We start from the raw sequence: 18,641 nt of genomic DNA, 5'->3' as shown, positions 1-18,641 counted from the left end.
TGAATCATAGGTAACTCTTCCTGCCTGCAGTAAACAAACATTTTACTCCTGGCACCTTTCCAAATTGAAATTGTGTTTATGAATGTGTGTGTGGGGGGGGTCCCTCTGGCAGTGTGCTTGGGAAGCTAATTCACTTGTGTACAGGTTGGATAAGCTGCTTACTGCATGCTTCTGTGGCCAGCTGTTTTCCTTGTCTTTCCTATCTTCTAAACTGATGGAGCTGCTCGGCTGATCAGGACCAGCAGGTGAATGGTAGCAGATGATAAAAGCAGAGTATAAACAGTGGGATTATGAGCCTCTGAAGTTAATAACAGTAGCAACTGGGTTGCCTCAAGTCTTGCTGCTGTTGGTGTCACCTCTTCTCTTTCTCATGCCTTGCATGTACATACAGTGCTGAGATACACAGAGGCTGCCATTTAACCAGTCACTTGTGAGAAGCTCTGTCTGGTCTAACATTAGGGCTTTGCTCATTTTTTGGATTCTTTCACTGCAAGGCAGGGAGATAACACAGGGTACTTAGGGACACGTGGTCTGCCTCCATCAGCCTGATGGACCTCTTAGACCATATTTGTAAAAGCTGCAAAATAGGAGCGTATCACCCTCACTTTTCATATTGTTATTCCTATTTCTAAGCTTTGAAAAATCCTTCATTTTATTTCTGAATTTGCTGTGACTCCAGAATGAAGCATGGAAGACACAGCTAACACCCACAGCGACTCTCCACCTCACCTGTTGCATTAACACACTCTCTCTTTGCTGGTTTCTGTCCTTTATGGGGAAGATTCGTCCTGAATCATGATAGACCAGCCTCACAGTGTGCTGAACAGTACAGTTCCTACACTGCAACTGCATGTGGAACTGTTAAATGGACTTAACTTGCTAAATGGAGACTACACAGGAAAGATCCAGTCCTTGTTTTGGCAACTTTGCATTTGTACCTTCCTATCCATCAGTACCTCCTCACTCCTGTCTCCGATTCTTCCTCCTAAGATGCCACAAAGGTGAAAATAAGTCAAATATATTTAGGACAGATTAGATGAGGTAAGAACAGCCTCAGTGTTATGCTGACTTCATCATGCTTTCTTGTAAAAAAGAAGAGTGAGCACCTTCTTCTCCCCAGCTACAACTTACCTTGATTTTCTTGACGGTGTTGTGTCTAGCGTGGAAAGCATAATGTCTATGATCTAAAAAAAATAACTAACAAAACCATTTTGCAAGTTGTGCCAGTATGACAAAGCAACAGGATGTTACTCTAGTCTAAAGTAAATTTCAGAAAAGACAGTTGAGGCAGAAGAACCCTGCTGTTCCGTGCAGTAGGAATGCCTCATGTTCCAGTTTCCACGTGCACAGGGACATGGGCTTTTCCCTTGTGCCATTTGTTTTTATCCAGTCAGTGAAAGAAAGGATGAAGTTCCTCCAAAAGATAAGTTGGAGGGATTTTGAACCTGCTAGCTCATCTTGGAAGTTGATTAGGTTGGATACCCTTTCTGTTATCATTGCCTACTTGTGCTGTTTGCTTGTGTGTACTGAAGAATTTATATTTTTTTCCCACAATAGTGGGAGGAGTTACTGTTTCTATGGTTGGGGTTGAAATGAGTTTCCTGTATTTGGAGTAAGAAAGTAATTTTCTTGGGGGTGTGATTTGGTAATGTACAATACTAGAGAACTGGAAAGAAAGAAGTATGTTAGAAGGCAGTATCCTGTTTATAATATATTCTAGTCTAAAATGATGGCAGCCTGTTTCTTAATAACACTGTACCATGTGGAAACTGAATGTGGAAACAATTGCATGAAAATATTTTTATTTTATCTGTTTGTTGCATGTGCTTTGGATTTCTTGAAACTTAAAAGTACATATTCAAATAAATGCCATGTTAAATAATGTAGAAAATACTTTTGTGTCCTTTGTACGCTGTGTGGTGAAAGTTTTGCTGAATCAGAAGCAAAAATGTAAGGGTTGGGTCCTGTAATTATAGCATTACAGGCCTGTCTACTATTGTCTTTTAATTTAAGCTTGTAATATAAAGTGTCTTGGTTAGAATGAAGATAACACTGACCAAAGCATAATGAAACCCAGTTTTTCAGTCATTTGCATTACCTTAAGTTGTCTTGTAATGTTCCACAGTACTGTTTTATCAGTTCCAGTCAATAAACATCACAGTGGTGCACAAACCTTTTCATTTGAACTTGAGGCTATTAAATGATGCTGTTGCATTGAATTTCAGTGATTGCATTATTGTCGTTCATCTGAGGCGATGACAATCTTTCTTCCTCAAAGGATATTGGGCCTTTTGTTTCTTTAAGAAGACATAAGTAGTACCAAAGGGAAATCTGGTGAGTGTTGTATGATTTTTAGCAAATTGTTAGGCAGCGCTTCTGAGTTGCTTGTGAAACTTCAGTAAGTCTCAATTTAAAGTGCAAATATTTCTCTAGGCAATTGAACTATGCAGCCTTGAGTTGCTATTAAACACCTTTATGGTGTTATGAAAAAATCAGGCTAAGCTTTATACCAAAACTTGTGATTCTGTCAACAGGCGTAAGCCAAGAAAGTCGTTGAGACTGTAGTAGAAACATGCTTTCCCACGAAATAGAATCCAGGGATGTAGCCACTGTAATTGTGCAATAAATTATCATAAATGTGATGTCATAGTCTCTGCAACTTTCTGAAGGGGTAGTCTGATTTTGAAATCAACCGAGTAGTGAATAACAAGCCTCTGAATTGGCCCAGACAACAGCAGACATGTCTGCATCATTTGGGGAAAGCAGTCATCTCCTTAGAGAATTAAACTATTTCAAAATAGAAGTTGTTGACTCAATGTGTTAATCTTGGCTTTTCATGAAGAAGTGCAGCATCCAACACTGATTAATTATTTTTTTAATAACAGATCCCTAAACTACAGGCTGCATAGTTAAAAAGAGACAGATCGGAAGAAAGTTCATTGAGGTTATTAAGTGTAACTCCTCTCAACTGCAGTTATTCCCTGGTAGCATTCAAACATTTACCTGTAGGAAAAGGTCCCCAGATGCAGATGTAGTTGCAGGATTGTAGCTTTTAGTTTACAAGGATAATTTCCCAGGCTTGCCCAAAGGTGTATTGTGAAGATTAGGCAGAACCCAACAAATCTTTAAGGTTGCAATAGCATAATTCAGAAACTTTGTTTCGGATAATTATTGTGTGTGATAGCAAGGACATATTGGTCTAACTGTAGCTCTGTTAGTCATTTATTACTGTAACTTAAAAAGACAAAATGAGGGAGTCCTCTAAATTTGTTACGGGTCTGGATTAAAAATTAAGTCTTGCTAATGAAATTATTTGAAAGAACACGTTGAACTTCAATTGAGTGTGGTAGCACTTACCTCAATGTCCAAATAAGTGCATATTCTAAATGCAGTAAAGCACTGTGTATATTTTTCAGCATTTACCATAAACTCTTGGTGTGTGTATAGTAATTAAAACAGTTCAAACAACTTAGAAATTAGTGGCATGACAACAAAATATGTATCTTTGCCTTCCTAGTAGGAAGTAGGAGAATCTTCATGAAATGTCCGTTTCCACATCCTTCAGGTAAAAACGTGGGTATGTAAATAAGCCTTGCCCAGAAGGTCATCTGTGAGGGGTAGGTTGGAACACAATTCAGGGCAAGAGCCTTCCCAGAATCTACTAGTACATCTCCATATTTGGGAAGCCTTGGGTTTGACCTGATTCAATCATTCCTCGTGACCTCTGCAGATGCCTGCACAGGCCTACAGGTGACCTTTTCCAAGCTGAGTCTTGTGTCAAAAGTTCATTCATCCTTTTTATTTTTTTCCCTTTTCATCTTCATTCACTTGAGAAACAATTAAAACCTACTTGCTTGAGCTCTTGTATTTAGCCTTGTGACATTACACCCTACTACTCTTGTAACTTAATTCATGTCCTTACTAAAAGGTAAAAGGTACTCTTTTTTGTTTTCTTTCCCCCCTGCCTTTTCCTGTTGGTCTCACTTTACCCTGAGGATCTGCAGCTTCTGTGTTAGCTTCTGTCTCTTCATCTTTGCTCTTCCTTGCCATCAAACTGTTTATGGATGACTTCTCATGCTCATTTTACGTAAACTTTGCATCAATGACACATGCTTCAGTCTCCCCTCCTAAACACTGCCTTTTCTCTGACTTATCTTCTGTATACTGCTACCATTAATGTTTTGCTACCAAATTAAGTATATTTTCCTCTTTTCTTGGAATTTGTCTTCGCAGCTCACATTCTCTGTTCCCTTAACATATGCCCAACATTTTCCTAACTTTCCTAACTTAAGTCCCTTAACCACTGGAGTTGCCCATTCTGGGAACACGTAGGTGTTGGCCTGCATTCACCATGGGTTGGATGTGTGGGCTTTTTCCAGATAGAGCCAACTGTAGCTGGTGTCATATTTTTCAGACTTGCTAAGCATATTCATAGAACCATTAAGGTTGGAAAAGACCTCTAAGATCATGGAGTCCAACCCTTAACCCAGCACTGTTATGTCCACCCCTAAACCATGTCTGTGTGGTTTTTGAACACTTCCAGGAATGGTGATTCTGTCATTTCCCTGGGCAGCCTTTTCCAGTGCTTGACAACCCTTTCAGTGAAGAAAATTTTCCTAATACCCAATCTAAACTTCCCCTGGGACACCTTAAGGCCATTGCCTCTTGTGCTGTTTCTTGTTATTTGGAAAAAAAGACTGCCCCCTACCTGGCTACAGCCTGCTTTCAGATAGTTGTAGAGAGCAGTAAGGTCTCCTCTGAGCCTCCTTTTCTCCAAGCTCAAGAGCTCCAGCTCCCTCAGCTGCTCTTCATCAGACTTTTGCTCCAGACCCTTTCCCAGCTCTGTTGCCCTTCTCTGGACACGCTCCAGCACCTCACTACCTTTTTGTAGTGAGTGGCCCAGAACTGGACACAGGATTTGGGGTGTGGCCTCACCAGTGCCAATTACAGGGAGGTGATCACTGCCCTGCTCCTGCTTGCCACATTATTGCTGGTCCAGGTCAGGATGCCATTGGCTTTCTTGGCCACCAGGGCACATGCTGGCACATGCTCAGCTGGCTGCTGACCAGCACCCCCAGGTCCTTTTCTGCCAGGACACTTTCCAGCTGCTCTGCTCACAGCCTGTAGCACTGCATGGGGCTGTTGTGACCCAAGTGCAGGACCTGGCACTTGGCCTTGTTGAACCTCATACTGTTGGCCTTGGCCCACTGATCCAGCCTGTCCAGAGCCCTCTGCAGAGCCCTCCTACCCTCCAGCAGATTAACACTCCCACCCATTTTGGTGTCATCTGTGAACTGACTGAGGGTGCACTTGATCCCCTTGTCCAGATCATCAGTGAAGATGTTAAACAGGACTGGCCTGTATATCTCTAAATGCTGCAACTGTTTTTTTCATAAATTCATAAAATTCACGCTCCCTGAAGGTTGTACTAAAAGCTATTTGTAACTGCACTGTATCTCTATAGAGACTTGTATCTCAGTATTTTTCCTGCCTGCTCTAATAGATTTATCTCTGGTTTTGAACTCTGCACTAAGTTTGGGATTAAGTGGTGAAACTATTTTCTGAACTATTAGAACTAGAGGGTGTTTTTTTTCATTCAGTTCTCAATTGAGGCTAATTTATTCTGTTACATGTACAAAGGATTTGTGAGGCTATTCTATTCACTTGTGTATTTTTGTGAAATGCTCTTATGTCTATACTGAGGGAAGGAACCGTGTATGAATTTTTCAGGAGAGTTCATGGGGAAAAGCGTCTCTTTCTTTGCCTGGAAAGCATGTAGCAGGCTTTAAATGTAACTGCTCTTTTTTAGTCTAATCTGGGTAGAGTGAGAGATTCCTTTGTGGCTTGGACTTTGCCCATATGGAGATCCATGAAGGCCAAAAATGGCCTGAATTTTGCATAGAAACAATTGACAGAATACAGACTGGTGAGCATGGGAATTATCTGTGCTCTTTTGGGAGCACTGCCAAGATAAGCTGCTGTCTTCTGTATCAGCTGTAAAGTTTCTTTGTGGTCATCCTTCAGTAAAGCCCCAAATAGCGTGCATGATTCAAATTCCATTGAGATATAAAAGCAAACACAAATATGAAAACTGACCCCTGAAAGAATGTAATTTTAACTATAAAGCCAAATTTCTTTCATTTGATGATCTCACTACTCTAATAAGAAAATATATATTAAAAATAAAAAAAAACAAAAACCAAAACCTGAAGCCAGTAGAGTTCACCACATGCATTCCCTCATCAGAACAGAGTAGAAAGCTTTGGAGTCTTTGAGTGCTTCCTGTGGCATCAGCCTTGTCTTCCCTGGACTGTGCCTCTCTCATTTTTTTCCTAACCTGTGTCAGGCAAGTCTGAAGTGAGGTGGAGCTGGGAAGTACCTTTACAGCGGTGATATGGCCACTGGGGCTACTACTTTCTGTCTTCGCAGGTCTCTAAAAGTTCTCTAAAAATGATGTGTGACAAAACAGAATTAATTACTCTGCACAGGAGAGAATCTCTATCCTAAAGTGCCAGAGTGTAATCCAAGCCCGTTGCTGTCCGAGGGGAAATAGTTGTGTGAGCCCCCTCCCCAGGATCCTGCACGTACTGACGGGGATCGAGGTACCGAAGGCTGGTGCCAATCGAGTTAACACTGAGCAGGCTCCGTGTTTGAGTTTTGCAATGACCCTGCTTGGGGGGAAAAGATAGACCTGTCTGCATATAGATGGGCGGGTAAATTGGAAGTGGTCCAGAGCTGTTTGTGCACTCTCTGATTGTTGTTCTGCATCAATCTGTGCAAAGTATTCCTGGAAGTGGTGGTGGTGGTGGGGGGCGGGTATGGAGAAGGTGATGACTTCTTATTTTCTGATCTTGCTAACCTGCAGTGTTCTTAATGGGAATAACTGGAAATGAAGAGGCTACTCAGGTGTAATGAGGTTTAACTAATGTAACCAATGTTTCAACTTGTTCTACTGCATGTTTGCTCTAAGGCTTGTTTACGTATTGTATAAGCCAAACTCGCCTGTCTTGTTAGGTGAGTGTGGTTAAACTCTGCAGAGCTACGTGAATGTACTGTAATATCTTACATAGCATTAACAAAATATGCCCCTGTGGTGTGACACATTAATGGCACATGAAGTCTATATGCTTTTGAGATGCACCTTGTAATTCTTTGCAGATTGGGGGAAATCAGACACACTCAAAAAATACCATAACCGTCCTTTATGTATTTAAAAAATAAATCAAGGTGGGGGGCAGGGACATGGGTTCCTAAAGAAGGTAAATGGAAGTGGCAGATTTTCTTCTTGATGGTCTTTGGGCTTGTTCTGAAATACAGTGGAACTGTTTGTGTAGTTGGACAATTTATATTAAATGAGGTGACTTCTTCCTCCCCAAGCTCATCACCTTCTTGGGTCTTTTGGTGAGCTTTTGGAGTTCATCATAGGAATATTTTTGGTATTTCATTTAATATGGCTACTATGAACAACTTCTTTCACTGAGAAGATCTAGTATGAAAAAAATGTAATAGTCATTCAGCAAAATACTTTCAATGCTAAGCAAAATTGTGCCAGTTGCATTTTTTTTCTTTTCCTCTTGGACTCAACTTCATGAGTTAATACTAAACAAAATTTAGTAAGGAATTTTTCAAGTGAGCCAGTTAATCAGAGGTACTGTAAGTTGATCGCTATTCTGCTAAACAGGAAAACATGAAATAAGTGGTTTTGAACCAAGTTCTGCAGTTAATAGTTTTTTTTTCCAGTTTTGTTCGTGAGAACTGCTTCAGCTATAGAATCCAGTCTTTTGTAAAAGTTTGGGGGTTTTATGCTTAGATTTGCTTTTTATTGTTCCTTTTGAGCATTAATATGTCATATCTTGTGGTCTCTAAGAACCTGAAATTACTCAAACAAGAAAGTTGAAGTTCCTCTCAAGTTGAAGACTCCCCAGAGTCATATCAGAATTGCTATCTAGATGAATAGAAATATTTATTTATAATCCATTGTTTTAATGACCTTTGTAGAAAAATGTTTTGATAAAATAGATATATTTAACTGTTATTTCTTTCACAGTAAAAAACTTAAATATTTTAATTTTACCGTGAAAATTGTAATAAAATGTCATCAGAAGACCCAAAATACAGCTCCACTGAAACAAAACATTTCCAGATTTTTTTTTTCTTCTGCTCTCCCCACTTTCCCAAAAGGTTGTAAGGAAATGTATCTTTGTAATCTTGGGTGTTCCAGACTTTCCCTGTTTTGACAGCCTTCCTAATGTGCATGTCATAGTTTGCTTGGTCTGGATGGTTCAGAGTTTTTGAGGGTAACTTAAAGCAGAGATAGTGAGCATATATTCATGTATAGTTTACCATGTGGCTTGTATCTCAATATTTCTGAGTAGTTATCTGCCCTCCTTAATCTCTCTTACAGGAAGAAGGTTTCTGCAAAACGTTGGCTTTATAACAGCAGAGGCCATGACCCATAGTGATTTTTATCTGGAAATAGTTGCTGGAAGGGAAGATGTTCCCTTGTTTGAAGCTTCTTAGTAGTTTGGGGGTTTTGGTGGCTTTTTGTGGTTTGCTTTTGTTGATTTGGGGTTTTTTGTTTTTATTATTTCAATTTTCAGTCCAATTATTTTCTGTGTCATGTAGGAAACTGCCATCTTCACACTATACTGATGTTAGCCCAGCGTGTGGGTACCATAGTGATGAAAATCTGGCTTTCCCTGGGATCCAGAGGTAATGGTGGAGCCGACAAGGGGCATGGAGCACTGTGATTCTAGACTTTACAATTCTATATTGCACTGTCTGACATTTCTGTGTGTGGAGAAAGCTACAGGCAGAAGCTCTTCCTTGAAGTAAAGGAGATTGTGGCTGGTAAACTTTCCTCTGGAGCAGAATAGATTTGTGTGTCTGGCAAACTGGAGGTAGTAGAGGAATTCCTTGCTGCTGTTATTGCCTTAAATTGAGAGGATACAGTGAAGAACTGAATAATGTGGGCTGCACTCACTGTGCATGATGGGATGGCCTTGTGTATTTACATTTGACTTATTATAGTATAGTCATTCTTCTTCGTCTTCTAAAATTAGCAAAGCGCAGCACAATTATAATGCTTTCATGCTTCGGGATAAGCTTTGCATTTCATTAGTTCATTGGTTCTTACTTATGCTATGTCAGTTCAGGAAGAAAAATGTTAAACTGGAATAACTTGTTCTGAAAGTTCAGTACAAGTGTGTGCTTTCTTCATCTCTAATTTTGAATCTCCCACCTCTTCTCTTAACGTGCAAGACTGTTTTCCTGTCCTCTGAGTTGTAGGACTTCACCACGGAGCAGCATCAAAGCGGTTTATTTGCTTTCAAATACATGTGTGTATTTGATGAGAGGGTTTTAGTTGACACCCCACTAAATCCTCCTTTTTTTTTTTTTTTTTTCCTCCTCCCCCACGCAAATATTTTTAGGACAAGATTTACTGGTAAAAATAGCAACAAGTTAGAGGCACTTTGCTTTATCTTCGTTAGGCTCCTCGTTAGAGACTGGTGTTTGTGCCTCTGTATGGAGGCCTCTGTCACCTGAAGGGCCGATGCCAGGCCAGCAGCACCGAGTGGCTGCTTCTTTGTCATAAATTTTTGTGGCCTTCAGCAACAGTGGTTTCTAACTGTTTTGGGAGCAAATTTGGTCGGTAATTTGAGGGCAGGTTTTCTTCTCCCCCCACTAAACCCTGTTGGGTGTAGGGCTGGAGGCCTCTCCTCGCTCCTCTCTTCCCGGCTGAGACTGTTGAGGGGCTCTGTCTTACTCGGTGAAGAGCCTTCCGAGGAGACCACCAAGTGCAGCTGGCTGTCTGGAGAGAACCTCCAGATGTTCCTGCCCTCCTGCCCTGGGCTGGCACCGCTGGTTTGCTCATGCACCTTGCGGTGTCTCTCCCATCCGAGCTAGACGTGCGCGTTTCTGGTGGGAACAGCGGGCGCGGGAGATGCCGGTGTTCCTATGGGAAGCCAGGCTGTGGTGTTTATCTTCCTTGAGCGCCGCTTCAAAGTTAGCTGGCAGGGAGTGCACACTCTTTAAAGATCACAGCCTTGTAGTGTTATTACAGATACTTTGAAAGGCAAAAAAGAGTGTTCAGCTGGGTTAGCGGGCAGATAAATGTATGTGGCCCTGGGGCCTCGCGCGCTGTTGGAGCGCTGTGCTGACCAACCTTTCAGACAAAACCAGAAGGATGAGGTGGTTGGGAGTCACATTTCTCTTCCTTCTGTGACTTCTTACAGCAGCTGGAGTGAGAGATGAAACACTCGCCCTCAGACCACTCCACAGAGTGCAGACATGTACTCCATCTCAGTATCTTTCCTAGCAGTTGATGTTAATGGAAGTAACCTTTTTTGCCACACATTTTTCTTGTTTCACAGGCTTCTCTGTGACCTTGTAGTGAAGTCATAAAAGCTTGAATCTTTGCTATCGCAATCCTTGCCATAGCAACATGCGTCATAGCCGTATAATTATTTATTTAATGGGTTTAATTATGAAAACTGGGAAAGGCACTTACGAAAACTGGATCAGGTAGGGAGAAGAAAAAAAGCACTGATTTTAAAGTAAAAACAAAAAACAGCAATACTTTCATGATAACCTAAGACAGGAATAAGTTAAGTACTGGAGCCTTTGTTTTAACTACCTTTTTTTCTTCTCTGTCTGCATTTTCCTCCTTTTTTAATATTTTTTTTGTCCACTGTGCAAGAACCGTGCAGCTGCTTCAGTGATCCCCCCCGTTTGCAAACCTATAAATACACTTACTTTGTCATGTTGTTTCCTAAGAGCTTTGCTTCCAGATAGCTTTGCTACTTAAAATTTTTCATCTTTGAATTTCATACTATCATGTAAAAAGTAATTAGAAATCCTAAAATCAAATGCTATTTATTAGTCTTTAAATTTCAGATTGTCTATGGCTTTATCTCCTTGTGTTCATAAATTGATTTTGTTATTGACCAGCCTTCTCAGGAAAAACTATCTATAGGAGTAAAATTTAAAGTATTTAAAAAAATATAGATACTAGCACATTCTCAGGATAGAGAAACTATGTATTTTTTATGACTGCGAGTGCTATGCTCTGGAGAATTTCCTGATTTATTATTATCAGTGTATACACCAAAAATTACATGGTCTGCAGCAACTTCTCTGAGTAGCAGTCGTTCCTCTCCTTGATGAGGAAAGAATGAAATGAGACAAATAACTTTATTGATTCTACTTCAGACTTACTGACACGTTGTGAATCTTTCCATTTAAATTGATAGATACCTCAGTACCTGTAGCAGAAAAATACCTGGACCCCTGGCAGAGGTGCTCTTTCCAGGTCTCTGCCTTCAAGCTACACTGGAGTCTTGAATGAGAGTGAGAGCAAGTGGAGTGAGAGCATCAGAGCAGGTCTTGGCAGTTTAGGATTTTATAGATGGTTCTTGCTATGAATGCATTGAAGGCTGGTTGCGAAATATGACTTGGTGACAGAGCAGTGAATTGTTAATCCAGGATGGGGCTAGAATTTCAAATTTGTGAACTTTTGGCAAGGAGAGAAGGGTGGGGTTTTGGAAGGAATTTCATTTGTTGGATCATGATATAAAATGCAAAGGCTTTTAACTGAATAGCTCAAAAACTAACTTGGAACAACTTTTTTCCTAAAGTTATTACTTGAGTCAGAAGCTACTATTAGTGAATATTCCTTCTCAGGCCTGATGCATGGAAGCAGAATTTCCTTTTTTGTTGTCTGTGTATGTTTTTGTTGTTTGTTTTTTTTCTTTCAGTCATGAAAAGTGAAACCTTTCCTGTTGGCATGCTGGCTGACTTAACTGCTTCTTTGGTAGACTCTTTCTTGCTGTGTAGGAAGAAGAGACATCCACTTCTCTGCTGTCTACAGAGAGCTTTGTGGGACATAATCTTTTTTAACTTGGAAAATTACTTTTTTTCATTTTATTCCAGAGATCTGATGCAAGACTGTGTACAGGTCTCAAAGGTTAATGAGAAAGGTTAATGTTGGAAAAAAAGTCTTGCATTAATAGTTACATCTGTTTCATTCCTGCTGTATCTTCTTGGCTGCCCGTGAAAGTCTGCATTTTGAAATTGCAGCGCTTGTGAGAGAGTGCCTCAGACTTGGGAGCTGCCTTGTGGCATCACTGTTCATAAGAGGAATCAGCAAAACCCTTTTGGGTTAAAAACAGGAAAGGAAAAAAAAAAAAGGCAGTTCTAAAAGTAGACTGTGGGGTGGTGAGCGCTCGCTGGCCCAGATGCCTTGTGAGTGACGGAGGTATTGAACATGGGGATGGAAACCACCAGAGGGCAAATAAATGTATGTGGCCCCTGGGCTACAACAGCAGAGCCTCAGAAGTACAGTTCTGGAGCTCTTGCGAGCTTCACAGGCAGACTTGGTGGTGGTCCAACAAAGCATACTTTTATATTCCTAATTGATCTTTACCCTGCATTGAATCCAAGCGTGAATTTAGTGTTCACGATATTACTCTAGGTGAGTTTCTCCAGGCCTTCAAAGACAAAGCCATACCACCTTAAAAGTCCTAATGCAAAGGTATGCAGAAGTGTGTACAAACTTGTAATATCTCTCTCTCTCTCTCTTTTCTGCAGCTGTTTTGACTTAAACTGTCTCCCTTAGTCAAGAATCCAAAAATTGGAGAAAACTTGAAGTGGAAAGTTTTCAATTAAAAATAGTAGGAGAGTTCCCGTTTAAAATCACTGCACTATAGGGACAATTTGGATAAGCAAAAGCTATCTAAGGTCTTCCACAGCATGTTGTGAGTATTGATACTGTTTGCTGAGGAACTTTGGGTATCTTGGTGGTTCTGGCTGGTATCCCCAGCAGATGCTTCTCAGTTAGGTTGAACTTAGGTAGGGATCAAAAATCTGTTATTTGGGTGTATTGCAGCCTTTGCATTTGGAAAGATAGGTGAAGTTCTGACTTCCTCGTAAGTGTCCTTTCCTCATAAGCTACTCCTCCCTTTTCTGGAGCAAAGGGGTCCTTCTAGAGGTCTGTCACCACCCAAAATTTGTAGTTGTTATGGGGGAATGTGCCAGTGACAGGACTCCAGGAAACGGCATAAAGCTGAGTTAGGGGAGGTTTAGGTTGGATATCAGGAGGGAGTTTTTCACCTGGAGGGTGGTTGGGCACTGGAACAGGCTCCTCAGGGAAGTGGTCAGTACCAAGCCTGACAGCGTTCAAGAAGCATTTGGACAATGCCCTCAAGTACATGGTGAGACTCTTGGGGTGTCCTGTGCAAGGTGAGGAGCTGGACTGAATGATCTTGATGGGTCGCTTCCAACTCAGCATACTCTAATTTTGTGATTTTGTCTGCAGCAGAAATGTAGCACATCCACAGCGGAGCTCTTCCCGTCTCCTTGAATGACTGTCCTGGTTTAACCCCAGCTGGCAACTGTGTAACAGTTACTTGGAAAGACAAAATGCCATCACTCCAAACACCCCCCTTCCTCCTTCTTCCTCCACCTTTACATGCTGAGCATGATGTTATATGGTCTGGAATATCGCTTTGGTCATTTGGGGTCAGCTGTCCTGGCTGTGTCCCCTCCCAGCTCCTTGTGCACCTCTAGCCCACTTGCTGAAAGACAGAAAAGACCTTGGCTCTGTGTGAGCACTGCTCAGCAATAACAAAAACATCCCTGTGTTATCAACACCATTTCCAGCACAAATCCAAACATAGCCCATACCAGCCACTATGAAGAAAATGAACTCTACCCCAGCCAAACCCAGCACACTGACACTTGAAGAAAAAATGATGGTGTAAAAGAAGACATGCTTCATGGACTTCTTTCTCTGCTGTTGCTTATCTTTGCTGGATTCCTCTTCTCTTGACTTGATGAATGTTTCTGCTTCAGATAGAAACTTTGGTTTTATCTTGGGTTCTGAGTATAGGAACCTGGAGAGTAGCTGGTCTGCAACAGCCAGGCTGTGCTTGAGAGGAGAGGTGGTTTACTGGGAGCTTTAGAAGTGACCCTACACCTGATGAGAAGGGAGTGGCAGGAGTAACTTGCACCAAAGAAAACAAACAAAAAAAGCCAAAAGGAATAGGAGAACTTTGTAATGTTACAGTCTCTTCCATATGCTTAAGGCAAGGTCAGGAAATTCACTCTTTACTTCCATAAATCTTGGTGTGGGAAGCCTTAGATTTTTAATCCAGAAACTGCTGAAAAAAACCCTGTTTCTTCCACTGCAGCTTTTATCTTTTTTTTTTTTCTTGTCAGTATCTTGACAGTGAAACTGTATTTCTTCAGAGGAAGATCAGATGTTCTTTTAACATTGCAGCAAAACTGTACCACTTAACCATGTTTTGATGCATAATGTAATCAGCTTGATTGCTTTTTAATATGTCATTCAGACCTACAGTTGCTGTCAGCTGGGCTGAATCTGTTCTCTTGGGGAATTTCAGCATTACTTTCTGGTGGATCACAGCACCTGGTGGTAACAGGGTTTTTTTTTTTCAGGGCTAAATCTGTGTCCCCAGAGAAAATGGTGACCTTACAGGGGAAAGCTGAAGCACGGTGTGAAAAAGGTGATGGGTTCTTGATTTCCCTCTGCATCTGCAGCGGGCAGAGAAGGGCTGGACAGAGTTCAGGCTCTCTGCACATGTGCCAGGCAGCACAGCTGCGCTGGTGTATGACAGGCCTAAGTGATGCTGGGTACATACCCTGAAGGTTTTCTCAGGTGGAGAAGCTGAGGGGGATACAGTAGCAGCCTGGAAACCTTGCTACTGGGAAGTCTTCCTTCTTGGGTATTAGCTGTGCATGGCTTATTATGATTTGATCACTGCAAAAAACCCAGTACTAAGCTGTAACAGCTTTGAATGTGTTCTGTTTACTTTGCAAATCAGAGTGCCAGGTTCCATTAAGGGACAGGGTTTTTCTTTTTGTGTGTTTTGCTTTTGAAAAATTTTATTGACAGTATGAGGTGTGAAAATAAGGCATGCATGGGGCTGTGCTTTTTTTTTCTTCCCCATCTGAGTGTGTGCTAACATATGATCTTTAATATGAATATGATCTCACTAAAATACCAGCTGGTTGAATGAGGGAGCTTTTAGTGTTATGCATTCTTGATTAATTGGGAACTAGACAGGTTTGAGTAATTAAGATTTTTCAGTTTTCTTATTGGGATGTGCTGATCCTAGAAAATACAGGTGCTTCCATTTCTCCTTTGTTAAAAGGAAGTGTAAAAAAAAAAAACCAAGCCAAACCCATGTGGAGTCATTAGAAATCTGCCAGTGATATAGGTAAGAAATGACATTTGGCATTTTCATGTATTTGCTTGCTTAAGCATACTGTTATACCTTAAGTGTTCAGAGACCTTTCTCTTAACAGCACTATGCCTAGTTTTCAATTTCTGTGGCAAGATTCTTGGCTGCAGGTTGAATGAGTTAAAAATGGCAAGTGCTTATTTTATATATACTGGGCACAGAAAATAAATTTGACGTAATGAAGTATTTGTGAAGTGTCCTTAAGGAAAAAAATCTTCTCTGTGTGGGAGTGTGAGGAAGGATTAAAACTGAGACAGCCATTAATCCCCCTCCCCTCTTTTTAAAGAAAGAAGGCTTTCCAAGTAACACTGGAGAAAAGAATACACTGATTAGAAAGACTTTAAGATAAGAGAAAGAATATTGGTTAAAACAAGGCTAATAACTCTCCCCTTCAGACTGATTCAGCACTGCATGTTTTTCTTGCATAAAATACAGATACTGGTTTCTTACTTTCTTGTCTGCTTCTTTAGCCTTTCGTCCTTCTTTCTTTTTCTCTGTAGAAGACTTTTTGGCGAGGCTATTGATGCAAATTTGACCTTTAAGTTTTTTGACTGAACAGCTCGTGTATCAGGAAATAGCTCAAAATGTGCAAGATAATTTATTGCAGGAATTTAGTGCGTTTTGTCACCCTCTGAAACTTTCCAAGGCCTTTTCAAAATCCATCTCTTTAATCTTACCCTTCACCACGAAGAGGCTCTTCTCGTCAGGTGCCCCTGCGAGGCGCTCGGTGGCGTGGCTGGTGCACCTTGGTGTGTGAACAGTGACAGCCACCCAGCGGGGAGGGGGATGTCTTTCTGTCTGTCTGTCTGTCTGTGTTTTTATTGTTTGGAAGCAAACTGTGGCCTGTGTTAGGTGGTGGCACAGCAGGTGCTGGCGTGGGTGACGCTCCAGCGAGCGAGCAGGTTTCCTGCTCATCCGCCTGCTGGCTGCAGAAGGGGGGTTGCTGAGCAAAGGGCGCAACCCCCTCCATTTTCTCCGGCTGTCCCCTGCCTGCTGATTCCGGGGCCATATTAATATGGAGCAGTTGAAGTCACCCAGCTGGCTGTGGGCCAGCCTGTGCTGTGTGTGCCACTTGTGTGAAGACCCACTGTGAGGCACAGACCGGTGCTGTGAGTCAGGGAGAGGGGCAGCGCCGAGGGCAAAGGTACGTCCTGTCTTTCTGTCCTGCCATCTTCAACGGGTCCAAATCCTGCTCATGCGCTTCACATTCCCTTTATTCTCCTTCCTAGACTCCCTCTCTGTCCCACTGGGGTAATTTTACTTTCTCTCTGGTGAGACTGAATGATGCTGTTCTGTAAGCTAATGGTCTGTCTCCATTAAGCCATTAAGCCACTGCATTTCATTGATGAAAGTCTCCTTCAACAGGCTTGATGTTTAAGGTCAGTACACTATCTCTGTGTAACAAAAGGGCAGGTGTGCAGCTATAAGCATAGCATGCAAACCAAATTTTTTAAAATCATAGCTGGAGTTCTTTGCACGTGATAACTATGGGTACAATAAATAGAAGTAGCCACTCAGATTATTATTATCTTGAAAGTTTCTGTATTTACTTTTTCTTTTGGAAAAAGTCAAGTATTTTGCCTGAAATCACGTAGAGGTTACTAAACTGTGGTGAAAAAATGATGTGAAATCTGAAGTCATCTTGAAAGGGATTTCATACCATAATTTGATAAACCTGTTTCACGAGCCTAGAACTTGGTATTTCTCTTTGCTTTCAATCTCACTGACTTTTTACTTGGATTTAAAGAGACTTTAAATGTGTGGTGAAACATTAACTGGATTTACTACAGTGTTTAATATGTTTTTTCTTGAAACAATGTTGGTCAACTTTTAGAGAAAGCAGTTCCTCATAATCTTTTTATGAGTTCTCCTCAAGAACTGTAATAATAAATAAAAGGGAGGATGTTTGAAAACATACCACAGAAAGCTAGCAAAACAACCCCAATTGGTTTTGCTTCCTCAGAACATAAAGCTTGCAGGAGGAAAAAAAAATCCTAGTGGTGGTTTGCTAACTGTCTAGATTCTCAGAACGGTCTGAAAAAGCCTAATAAACAATTGAAATACAGTCTTTGGTATTGTAGTGACTTTTTAAACTTCTATGTTACTGCAGTGGTTTGTGTTAATGTTTAAAACTGTGACTACCAGTTTACCAAGGTGGTTGCAAAACATTTTGTTTCTTCTTAGTGCATTAGGTAGATGGATCTGGCTAGTGACTCACTCCATGCTTTTAAGAAACAGCCTGTAAAAGACAAGGAGAAAAGAAGGAGGAAAGTGTGTTTTGGGGATGTTCTACACGCTTTGTGTCTCTCCCTGTGAAGAACAGACTTTTTTTCCCCGTCATGCAGCACCTGTGTAAAGCAGTGAAAGTGAGGAAATGTAAAACTAACCTTGGCTGCTGTCACATTCCAAGTAAATGGTATTCTCATACTGAACATAAACTGAACTCTTGCACTGTTTCTGCTTTTTGGAGTCACTGTACTGATTTTGCTTTAAAGGAGGAACTTTGCTCTGGTTATGCTTCTAAGTTCACCCAACATATTGCATAGCAGTAACACTCATGTGAAGGGTTTTGTGGGGCTTTGTTCTGTGTTGTTGTTTTGTTTTGGTTTTTTAACTGTAGACTTTGGGAGGTGTGCTTATAAGACTGGAATCTGACGTATTTCTTGATTTGTGTAAATTCTTGTGTCTTATACATGCAGTTTTTGTCTGTAACTGCCTTTTTTTCTTTTAAGGCTTGAACAAACACTTTCCTCTGGTGGCATTTAACTATCCAGTCAAAAGCACTGGAGAATAGTTAGCAAAGTATGTTCTGAGTAGCAAGTCTCTATAACAGCCTGTATGAAATATAATTAGACTTTCTTATTTGGATGTCAGGATCTGATGGTAAAATGAGAATATCTGTAGGGAGAAGTGAAATAGTTTCCAGTTGCTTGTTTCAGTGTGAATTAGTCCTTCTGTAGGCTTAACAAAAAGAAATATAGAGTATTAAATGGCAAAGCAGAGAGGACTGGGGAGACATCAAAGCTTTTCACCTTTTCAGTCTGTCAAACTAGATAACATGTAACTGAGTGTTTATGGTTTTAAATTTTTTTTCTGTGTTTGTGCTTCTCCTGGTGTATACATTTTTTCATAATAGTCTTTAGGAGTACCAAGAGTATCACTTGTGCTTTATTAGAAATAGTCTGTGTACTCTTGGCATAAATACCAACCTCATTGCTTCACCTCAGTGTGAACAAAAATTTTCTGTTTATGCTCTGCTCTTATCCGTAGTTATCAAATTAATTATTTGTAGCTCTCAAATTATAATTTCCCATTAAAACACTTACATAATTCCTGCTGAAGTATTTCTTAGTTTTTAATGATTTAAGACAAAAGAAA

General features: G+C 40.8%; 1 protein-coding gene and 1 long non-coding RNA gene across 8 annotated transcripts in view; one reads left to right on the top strand and one right to left on the bottom strand.

Annotated features, from left to right (window-relative positions):
- Window positions 1–18,641, top strand: part of GAB1 (GRB2 associated binding protein 1) — a 101,426-nt gene that overhangs the window by 12,252 nt on the left and 70,533 nt on the right. The gene's annotated exons all lie outside the window — the stretch shown is intronic.
- On the bottom strand, window positions 9,463–10,372 carry LOC135412740 (uncharacterized). Its single transcript, XR_010429927.1, has 2 exons — window positions 10,166–10,372; window positions 9,463–10,066 (listed from the first exon to the last, which is right to left on the bottom strand). It is a non-coding gene; the product is annotated as an uncharacterized LOC135412740 (long non-coding RNA).

The sequence above is a fragment of the Pseudopipra pipra genome, chromosome 4, assembly GCF_036250125.1.
Source record: "Pseudopipra pipra isolate bDixPip1 chromosome 4, bDixPip1.hap1, whole genome shotgun sequence".
In the NCBI taxonomy this organism is placed as follows: domain Eukaryota; kingdom Metazoa; phylum Chordata; class Aves; order Passeriformes; family Pipridae; genus Pseudopipra; species Pseudopipra pipra.
Note: the sequence above shows the minus strand (reverse complement) of the source record. Positions and strands in the feature narration are given on the sequence as shown.